This window comes from Enhydra lutris, unplaced genomic scaffold (assembly GCF_002288905.1).
Source record: "Enhydra lutris kenyoni isolate GAN:26980312 unplaced genomic scaffold, ASM228890v2 scaffoldscaffold115, whole genome shotgun sequence".
NCBI lineage: Eukaryota > Metazoa > Chordata > Mammalia > Carnivora > Mustelidae > Enhydra > Enhydra lutris.
In genome coordinates, this window is record NW_019154199.1 from 273889 (window position 1) to 284032 (window position 10144).

The window sequence follows — 10144 nt, forward strand, 5'->3', positions numbered from 1 at the left end:
TGTCTCTGGGTCATTTCCCACTGTTACATCTGGTGTGAGAGTCTCCTTCTCTCATCAATACACTTAAGATTAATTTCCAAGGAAATGGAGGTCAGGTTCCAAGGAAGTTGAGTCTTACCAGGTTCTGTATTTGAAGGTATCTTTACTTCAAGTGATGGAATAGCTGCATTAAGACATAAGATGGGTAAGGAAAGAATATACAGATCTTCGTACCCTTCTCTTGGCTGTGAGAAACAACAGTGAAGTCTCTGAGTTCTGCTCTGAAAGCCCATTAGGCAGTGAGCTGCTGTGACAGGCAAGGCCCCATGTTGAGCCTCCAGGACTGTCCCCTCACTGAGACCAGGTGGGGGTTGGGTAGGAGCTGGAGAATTGGGCTGATTCTCTCCTCAGTAGCTTTAACAGTGCTGACAGCAGCAAGAGTAGTCAACCCTTGAAGTAAACAGTGGTGGCTAAGGCAACAACTCTTATCTCATTGAAAACAAAACAAAACAAACAAACAACAACAACAACAAAACCCAATACCTGAATCTTAACATGAAAAAAGTTTTCACAGGGAAATGGAAATTTTGTATTGTGTACTCTGGTATGGTGGTGAGGGGCCAGCTAGAAAAGGGAGCCATGTGGGACCTAGGCAACAGGCATGGGTCCCAAAATTCTTGACTGGGGAGGAGGAATATAAAGTTAGACAGCTGGCCACCTGCTTTCTGAGGATGTATGGATCCTTACACAGATTGAGCCTTTTCTATGTACCAATCACTCTGGTGACTATGTCATGTGTATTACCCATTTAATGCAGTGTGTCTGGGACAGCGTTTTTGTTATCCCCCATGGAAAAGGAGAGGCAACAGGGTTTAGTTTAAGTCCCTGTGGCAGTTGGATCTTCAACACTATGTAATGTACAGATTTTGTATATTACAATGTACAAATGTACAATGTACAGAGAAGAAATGTACAATGTGCTCCGCTTGTGAAGACCATGGAGTATAGAGGTGACTGCCCTGTCACTGTCTGACAGTAAGCTCTGGATCCAAGATGGGAGTGATCACCAAAATAAGTACGTCACTGAAGAGGGGACTTTGCAACTCTGGGCCAAATCCTTCTGTGATTTTAATATAAAAAGGGCTTCTGCCTCATTCACTGTCCTTCTCATAGTCTTTATTTGGGACTGAATCTCTGTAATAACATTTTAAATTTATATCTGTCTAGTTTTTGTTCTTTTATTTCTACAGTGAGGGATTCTCTAGTGTCTTCTATGCTTTTATTAGCCTGTCTAGTATCCTTTGAATAATTGTTTTAAATTCTAGTTCACATATTGGACTTCAATCCATAGTGATTCAATCCCTGGTAATGAATACTACCTCCAGCTCTTTCTTTTCAGGTGAATTTGTCCATCTCATAATTGTGTTAAGAAAAGAAAGGAAAGGGGCGCCTGGTGGCTCAGTGGGTTAAGCCTCTGCCTTCGGCTCAAGTCATGATCTCATGGTCCTGGGATCAAGTCCCCCATTGCGCTCTCTGCTCGGCGGGGAGCCTGCTTCCCCCTCTCTCTCTGTCTGCCTCTCTGCCTACTTGTGATCTCCCTCTGTCAAATAAGTAAATAAAATCTTAAAAAAAATAGAAAAGAAAAAAGAAAATACAATAAGAGTGATAAAACTAAATACTATGAATTCAAAAAGGAATACAAATTATTTTAAAAAAGAGATGAAAAATAAGAAAAAAACTGAAAAATAATAAATAAATAAATAAATAAATAAATAAATAAATAGCTAAAAAAAAAATACAAAGAATGCTTCCTAGTGTTTTCCCTAAAAGTTCAAGCTTTGCGGCCCTCTATGATCAGTAAACTTGACGGGAAGGAGGCGTTTGTGATGGTCTTCTGGGGGAGGGATCTGTTGCACTGATTCTCAGGTGTACTTCAGCTGGTGCACATGCAACTCTACTAAGAAGAGGCAGAACTCCATGTAATCAGCCCTGGATTCCAGTATGTGGCCCTGTATTTCTCCCTGAAGGCTTACAGCACAAATGGGTGGGATGAATATGGCTTCACCACGCTCTCTACCCAGGAGCTGAAAATTTGCACCCCAACTCTTCAGTGAGCTCTCACAGAAAAACATTCCATCAGTCTTACCTCCTTGGTTTCTGTCAGAATTCTGTGTTCACCCAGCTAGCGTCAAGCATTTTTATCTCAGGCACGTGAATGAGTTCCAAATACAATTTCTATGGATTTCTGTGGCACAGAGTCATGCTGTACCTCCTGGGTGTTGTAGACCTTGCAATGCTTCTGGTTTTTTTTTTTTGTTGTTGTTGTTTGTTTGTTTGTTTGTTTGCTTGTTTGTTTTGGTTTTGGTGGACTCCTCCCAGGAATGTGGTCGCCCAACTGTGCTGTGATTTGAGGTTTAGGACTACATAGAGCAAAAAGTCAGCACCTAACCTCATGATTTTCAGCCAGCTTTCCCCAACTGATACCTGAGGACTCTGAAACATTCAGGCCCCAACTGTTCTTCTTGTGACCCCCAGAATCCTCATGCTGCCTCACCTGATTAATGATTCCACCCTGCCTCACTGCATGAGCACCTTTAATCCAGGGACACCCCCCACAGTAGCAAATTCTCAAAAGTTTCAATTGTGTAATTCTTTGATGATAGAACTTTGCAGTAGCCTCATTAACCCAGTTTCCTCACTTCTGCTATATCCACAGCTATATAACCCACACAACTTATTCTCACCCATGACAGTCAAACTCCAAAGCTGCAGCATGCAACACAGTGGGCTGGAGATAGCTCTTGAAGTAGTTCAGGATCTTGTTCTGGGGCTGTTGCTGGTGCTGTAACTTCATGAAGAGAAAGTATCCACACCATGATTGACTTTTCGTGTCCTTCTAAATAAAGGAAAGTTTTCCCATCGCTCAGTGTTGTCTGAGCCCATGAAGCAATCCCTGGGAGTTTTCTCCAGATGGCAGGTCATGGGCACAGGGATCTAAGATTACTCATTACTCCTGGTCTACCATAGTTGGTGGAGACTTGCTCTGTTTGACCCAAGCTGTTCCATTCCATATAAACAACCCCTTGTCCTCCTCACCTCACCATCTCTCTGGTTCTCCTCCCTCTCCAACTGACCCCCCCTTCTTGAGTTATTTTCTCTCTAATAAATAAATAAATAAAGCCTACAAATTGTTAAATAAAAGATTGAGAATAAAGGTGTATATTTAGGCATCAGAACCTGAATGGAAACAACCTCCTTTGTGTATTTGTCATCTTTCCCTAGTGCTGATGGTGTCAGAGTTGCATGACAACCCAGGTATCGGGTAGGTCTATGGTGGAGGGACTCTAGATTCCAAAAAGACCATATGAAGGAGTTCCATCTCCAAACTGAAGATCCACTCAGCACTTTCATGTGGGGAAATTTATATGATATGATATGATATGCTACCAAAGTTTGGGGAGTTATTTGGTAATTCAACATAGCATAATATACCTACAACATGTTGAAATCAACAAATAAATTTCAATCATTATCAGCCTAGAACCTATGAGAAAATGACCAAGAAGCACCTAGATTCCTCAGCCAGTAGGGCATGTGGTACTTGATCTCAGGGTCATGAGTTTGAGCCCAACATGGAACAGAGTCTCCATAGGGGGGAAAGAAAGGACTTACACATGACGAAAATCAAATAGGCTTCGGCAATAGAGCTGGACACTGGTGGGTTGGATCCTCTAGCCCATTCATTCAGCAACTGGGCCCTCAGAACTCAGATGGTGCCGGTGTTTTTCAGGCAACCAGTTTCTCCCTCTAGGAGCTCAGGGTCTAGAAGGGAAGATGGACAAACATGAACCATAAAGGTGAACAAAAAGGACATTTGCGCCATAAGAAAAGAGAAAGGGAGTATAACTGGATTGTGAGCTACATCCGGTGAGGGGTGTGAGGAGGCAGTGCAGAGGTGACATTGAAAATTCCTGTGGCAGGAAAAGAAGGAGACAGCCTTGCACAAATCAGAGTATATTTAGCCTGGCAGAGGGCACCATGGTGCAGAGGATTGGAAACAGAATATGATATTCCTTCAGTGGAGATTAGAAATGAAGTCAGGGTGATGAAGGATCCTGAAGAGAGGAGCAATGAGGAAGGGGAGGAGGGCCAAGGCCTGGAGCAGGTGGAGAGTATCAGTACCCCACTCCTAGTTCTGTGTGACCACATTACCACACACTCAGTGGCTTAAACAACAAACACTGTCTCATTAGTCTCAGAGGATCAGGAATCCATGGGTGCTCAGCTAGGGTTTCCTGCCAGAGCCTCTCCATACTTTGGGGCTGTTGATAACACCAAGGCAGGACCTGCTTCACTGAGAACCTGAGCTCACTTAGGGGTGTTGGCAGGATTCAGTCCACCTCAAAGGTATGAGTTCTGTCTGTTGTTGTCATCACTCATTGATACGTAACATGCACATGTCTGCATCATGGTTCAACACAGGGGTTTGTACTCCTGAGTGAAAATCTGAGAGAGAATACAGATCAGAGTCAGCACGGGACTGGGCAATGAGCTTTAATAACTGAATCTCAGAAGGGACTTGTGGGTCATGTAGCCGTGTTCTGTGTAATGGTAGGAATAACTAAGTCCAGACCACACTCCAGGGGACAAGGTTACACAAAGATGTGTAAACAGGATATGGGATTTCAGGAAACAACTGAGAGGAGAAGGTGAAGACCTCTGCAGGGTTAGGACCTTGCCCAGAATGGTAAGAAGGCTGAATGAGGCATAAACCCAGCTTTTTGAGTGTCCTCAAAGGAGGGACCCTGGATGCACATAGCCATTCACTGCAGGGCTCTGGAAAAAAAAATGTGTTAAAAGAAGTGGCTACAGACATGGAAATGGTATAAGGGTGAGTATGAGCACTGATATTCTAGATAGGAGGCATTCTAGCAAGTTCTTGTCTGAGGGGCAGTCCAAGTCATGACAACACACTGAGTGGAACCCTATCCATATCACACTCATTGGAAAGGAGGTAATTGTTCTCAGACACGATTTGCAGTCTCCCAGGGTAAGGGTGAATTCTCACCTTCAGAGGCCAAGGCTGCAATCCCTTCTTGCTTTTAAAATTAGAAAGCATACGATCTTGGGAAGCTATTTGCCAGCCCTCTGTAGGTAAGGCTGCCATCATCTGGGACTCCAGAATTTGAGCACTGATGAACACATGTATACACATATGAGAGAGTGTGCATGTGCACACACACACACACACACACACACACACACGTGTGTGTGCATGCATACACACAGACACACACCCCAGTAGGGACTGTAGAGTTGGATCTGACCAATAGCAGACCCAGTTAAGGTAAGAAGAAGAAGAAAATGTGGTTGGAGCTATTTATTGCATGTGACAACATTGCTCCAATATCACAGATATTATCCCACATATGCCTATGGACATCTGGAGGAAGTACATTCTAAAATCATCTCTATTGTGCAGACAACATTCAGACCACCCCTGACAGGGATAATGGCTTATTGAGGAAGACAAACAGGTAAGATTGGAGAGCTGTTCCTGAAGACACGTATTTCTCTAAGCTGTGGCCCTGGCTGCACCCAGACCTTCCTTAGGGGCCTGTGAAGAGGAGTGTGTTGGATTCACTGTGTGTCCTACATGCAGAATGGGGACTGGCAGATGGCAACGCTGAGCATTGTATGTTTGGTGTCAATCCAGGAATGGACATAGGTAGGTGATCTCGGGCAGTGAAGTTAATACCTTGACTGCAGGCACCAAAAGAATTTGGAACCCCTGCAAACAGGCTTCCACATTCTAGTGTAGTCTAGCACCAGGGTTACTTGGCTAGATATATCCAATACTAAAATATGTTTTCTTGCTGTTTGCATACTTCCCGGGACTCCAGAACCCAGAAACCCTAGGGGAATGGCTTTTTCACATGCTGCAGACACTCACGGTGGCCCAAAACTCACGCATAAAGCCTCAGGATATTTGGCAGGAGGTTCCATAAGGTAATACAGAACAGCCTATGCCAGGGCAAGCCATCCTCTGAGCCATCCCAGGGCTGCCTCGTCCTCTCCTCTGCAGTTTCTGGAAAAGAGGGATATGTGGGTGTTCCTGCCATTGGAATGGAGGGAGTTGCAAGATAGTGGATACCCCGGTGATCCCTTTATGTCCACACCAATGTCATGGTGGGCAGTGTGGGAAGGATTCCAGAGGTGCATCTTACCTCTCTCAGAACACAATGAAGGCCCTGAAGCTGTGCCACATTTCTCTTCTTGGTGGAGGTGTGTGCATACTGGGGTGTGCTGTGTCTGGAATGGAGTGCCCTGGGTCTGAGGACCAGCAAAGGCAGCCAGACAGAGCTCTGAGGCCTCCTGCCTGGTTGCTCGGCACTGTCTTCACAGAGCTCCACACAGGAGATCGGGCAGGAGCTGGATGTTGAGATCCTCTGCTCTACCTCCTTGAAGGTCATAAGGTGCCCCACACTGCCCATAGAGTGCAGTGCTGGCTCAGAGTGAGTGAAGGTGTTGGGGAAGTCCATCCCCCAGGGACCCAGTGAAGCAGAATGGTACCCATGTCCCAGAAGCCAGACTATTACTCCTGTGGGATCCCTTCTAGAGTCCTGAACCCAGATGAATCTGCATCACCATCTCCTTTTCAAACTTGCCCTCATTTCCCTGCCCCTACCTTGGCCAGATGTAGAGTAACTGTCCACGTATTTTTAATAATATCAGAAAAGAGACTTTAAACCATGTCTCATGACATTCATGTAGAATTCTTTTGCACTGTGCTATGTATTTTCCTAACCTGTGCTCCCAGATGTCCCCAGACTTGAAAGTCTTCCCCAAGATCTGCAAGTCTTACACATGATCACGGTGAGTTGAAAGACATTTACCCACAGGGACATGTTGCCAATGGTACTATGTCTCTTATTCTGCATTTTGGTTTTGAATGAACACATCCCTCAGGCCTCTCCAGGGTCAGGGTCAGGGGCTTCATTCTGCTGCACAACATTCCAGAAGGCCAGTCATTTGTTAAAGTGATTGATCCCTTCAATGATGCAGGAATTTGATGTGATTCTCTTCTATTGCTAACTCACAGTGCTACACGAAACATCCTATATGCCCTAATATCCGTAGCTGTCTCATCTAAGAAAATATCTCTGTGCTCTCATCTCAAGAATGGAATATGTTATCAGAAACCACAAGATAGATGCTGTTCATGCAGGGAGGTGGTATCAATACACATCTCACAATCTGACCTGAGATACTATCAAGGTCAGATATCATTGACTTCCATTCATTGTATGTCTACCAGGAAATGTTTTTATTTTTCCTTAAAGATCTACGAATTGATTGGTTGATTAAATGATTTGAGAGAGGCAGGGGAAGGAGTGGAGAGAAGCAGAGGGGGAGACAGTATTCTCAAACTGATTCTGCCCTAAGTATGCAGCCCTACAATGAGCTCAATCTCAGGACATTGAGATCATGACCTGAGCAAAAACCGCGACTCCTAGGATTAAGCCAAGGAACCACCCAGTCACCTTATTGTTTTTATGACTGTGGGCTCTCTTGTCCCACCTCTTGCCATAAGTCACTGGCATCTTAGTGTTTCGGTCTTTGCTCCAACACCTAGCCCTCCCAGAGACAGAACTGACTCATGTCTCCTCCGCTTCACATCAGGGTAAATATGGATCACTGATCAAGAGGAGTGAGACCTATGTGCTATGGACAAACTCGGCCAACCTACTAGAGAAGCAAATACAACATCTGGAGCCTAATTTCCTAGGGAGAGAACTCAGCTATTTCTACACATTACTGTGCACATATCGAGACATTGTCAGCACCCAAGAGTTGTTGAGCTTCCTTTTTGCAAGGTAAGCATCCTGTCCCTAACTGCTCAGTTGGACTTGGCTACCACTTTCTGTGAGTCTTGGAAATGTCCCAAAATTCCCAAGCCTCAGTTTGCTTCTCTGACTGGGGCAGAGTCATGTTAGGGACTCAGTCAGGTCTTGATAGGAAAGTGCACCTGGGTGCCTTGGCCCGTGCAAAGTTCTGCTAGAGGGCCTGTGGTTGTACTCATTTATCCATGTTCTGTTTCTCATGATAAAGCCTCTGCCTCATCCCTCACTATTACTATGATCTTGAGTTGGGCTGTTTTGCCATTTGAAAAAGATATTTGAGACTCCATTTGGGAGACCCCAAATGGGTTTGGGTGAAAGCAGAGCAGGGATTCCTGGATTGCAGAGTCATTCCCAGGTCCACTCAGATATCTGTGATGGGCTGGTTGGGGCCCTTTTATTCATCAAGTATTCATGAAGCCCCACTAGCCGCAGGTGCTTCCCTACAACTTGACTTTGATCCCTGCACAGAGCAGACAGCAACCCAGGTCTTCAGACTGGTCAGGAGTCATACAGTGATAATGGATACAATGAGATTTAGCATCCACAGGACATTTCATGTGATGCCCCCTGGCCTCCTCTATATATGGGTGCATTTTTTTCCCGCTATGATGAAGCCAGTATAGCCCAGGAGCAGTGAAACATATGAGTGAGTGTGGAATGATGCAGGAGGGCCTTCCCTCTCCACCAGAGCAGAAAGGGTACCTTGAGCTGGAGGGACTCTTGGATCCTCATGCCACACAGCTCTGATTCCTTTTAAGGGTGAAGGTCTGCAAGTTTCTTCTGTAAAAAGGAAGGGGCCTGGGGAAGCTATGGGTGTGGGTACTGTGGCAGGGCAGAGGGGAATGGATGACAGCTTTAGCCCCTAAGAGAATAATTCCCCATCACAGGGTCCTCTCACCCCTGTCTCTACCCCAATCCTGGGACCTAGACCAGAGTCTATGGAAACCACCAAACTCAGCAATGTGTTGGAACCTGGACACTGTGTGTTCAAAGGGTGCTCAGAAGACCCAGTGAGAGTACAGGGACCAGATATTCCAAGCCCTGTGGGAGATTAGTGTCAGTAGAAGGAGACCCACTCATGGCACCTAGTGAAAGAGGCAGCACATGGGCACAAGAGGTAATGTTTGAAGTATTGGGAGGATCCTGGGAAGGCTTGATTAGAGGCAGAGTCCATTTGCTCCCTCCTCGGTTGTATCTTCAGAGAGCACTGGCGTGTGCAGTGAGGGTAATTAAGAGACAAGACACCACCACTCCTTGGGCACATGCAGTTGAATTCAAGTGGCAAGTGCACAAGGAGATAGATTACAGAGTGTGTCCAGATCCACCATGTAGGGCAGAAATGGTCCCACCATTCATCAAGATCTCCCACACATTGAGGCTCTTGCCAGCCTGTTGTCTGTAACCAGGCCTGTCTCAGGCAGGATTGCCAGATCACAGGTGGACAAGGAGTAGGACTGGTCTCTTACAGGAGATAGATGCCCAATGACCCAGGTTACCACAAGTTTCCCTAGGATATTCATGTGGGAGAGTGCCCTGTCCTGTGATTCCTCTTCCTAACTGTCTATCCCCAGAGCAATCTCCTCCTTCTTGAACACATGTGTAGAAAGATATTCTGAACATTGTTACAGCCCCCAGAATTTCCCAGCCTGAACGTGCTGTTGACATACATGGGGCTCAACATGGCAGGCTGAGACCTGGAACACCGTGCCCAGCTTCTGTGCTCACAGCTGCAACACCTTGAGCCTGCGGAGCCAGAAGCTGTGGGTGAGAGGGAATGGGGGTTGCTGATGTGGTACTGAGGAGGGTACACGGTGGGCCACACTGAGCAAGACTCCATAGAGTGCAGTCAGGTGGAGAACAGTAAATAGTCTCAGACCCCAGTCCCAGTGGTCTTCAGTCATGGAGACTTCACAGGGATTGGTTCTCAGATGCAGGCAACATTGAGTGGTGGGAAAAGTTTCCTTTACTTAGAAAGGACAGGGGAATTCAATCATGCTGATGACGCTTTCTGTTCATGGAGCTACAGCACCAGGCCCAGAACAACAGCCTGAATCACATCAGGAATTTGCCTTAGCTCCTACTGTGGAACCCGCTGTATCTTCGGAGACAAAACTGGCCCCTACCCTCTCTGGTGCTGGAGCTCACACGTTAAGAAGAGTGGTAACACCAACTGCCCTGTTGGGGCCAGAGCGGGTGGTGGTCAGTGCTCTAATTCACTCTCCTGAGATGGAAGAGCTACCAGATCTTCGACCTGACCCAGA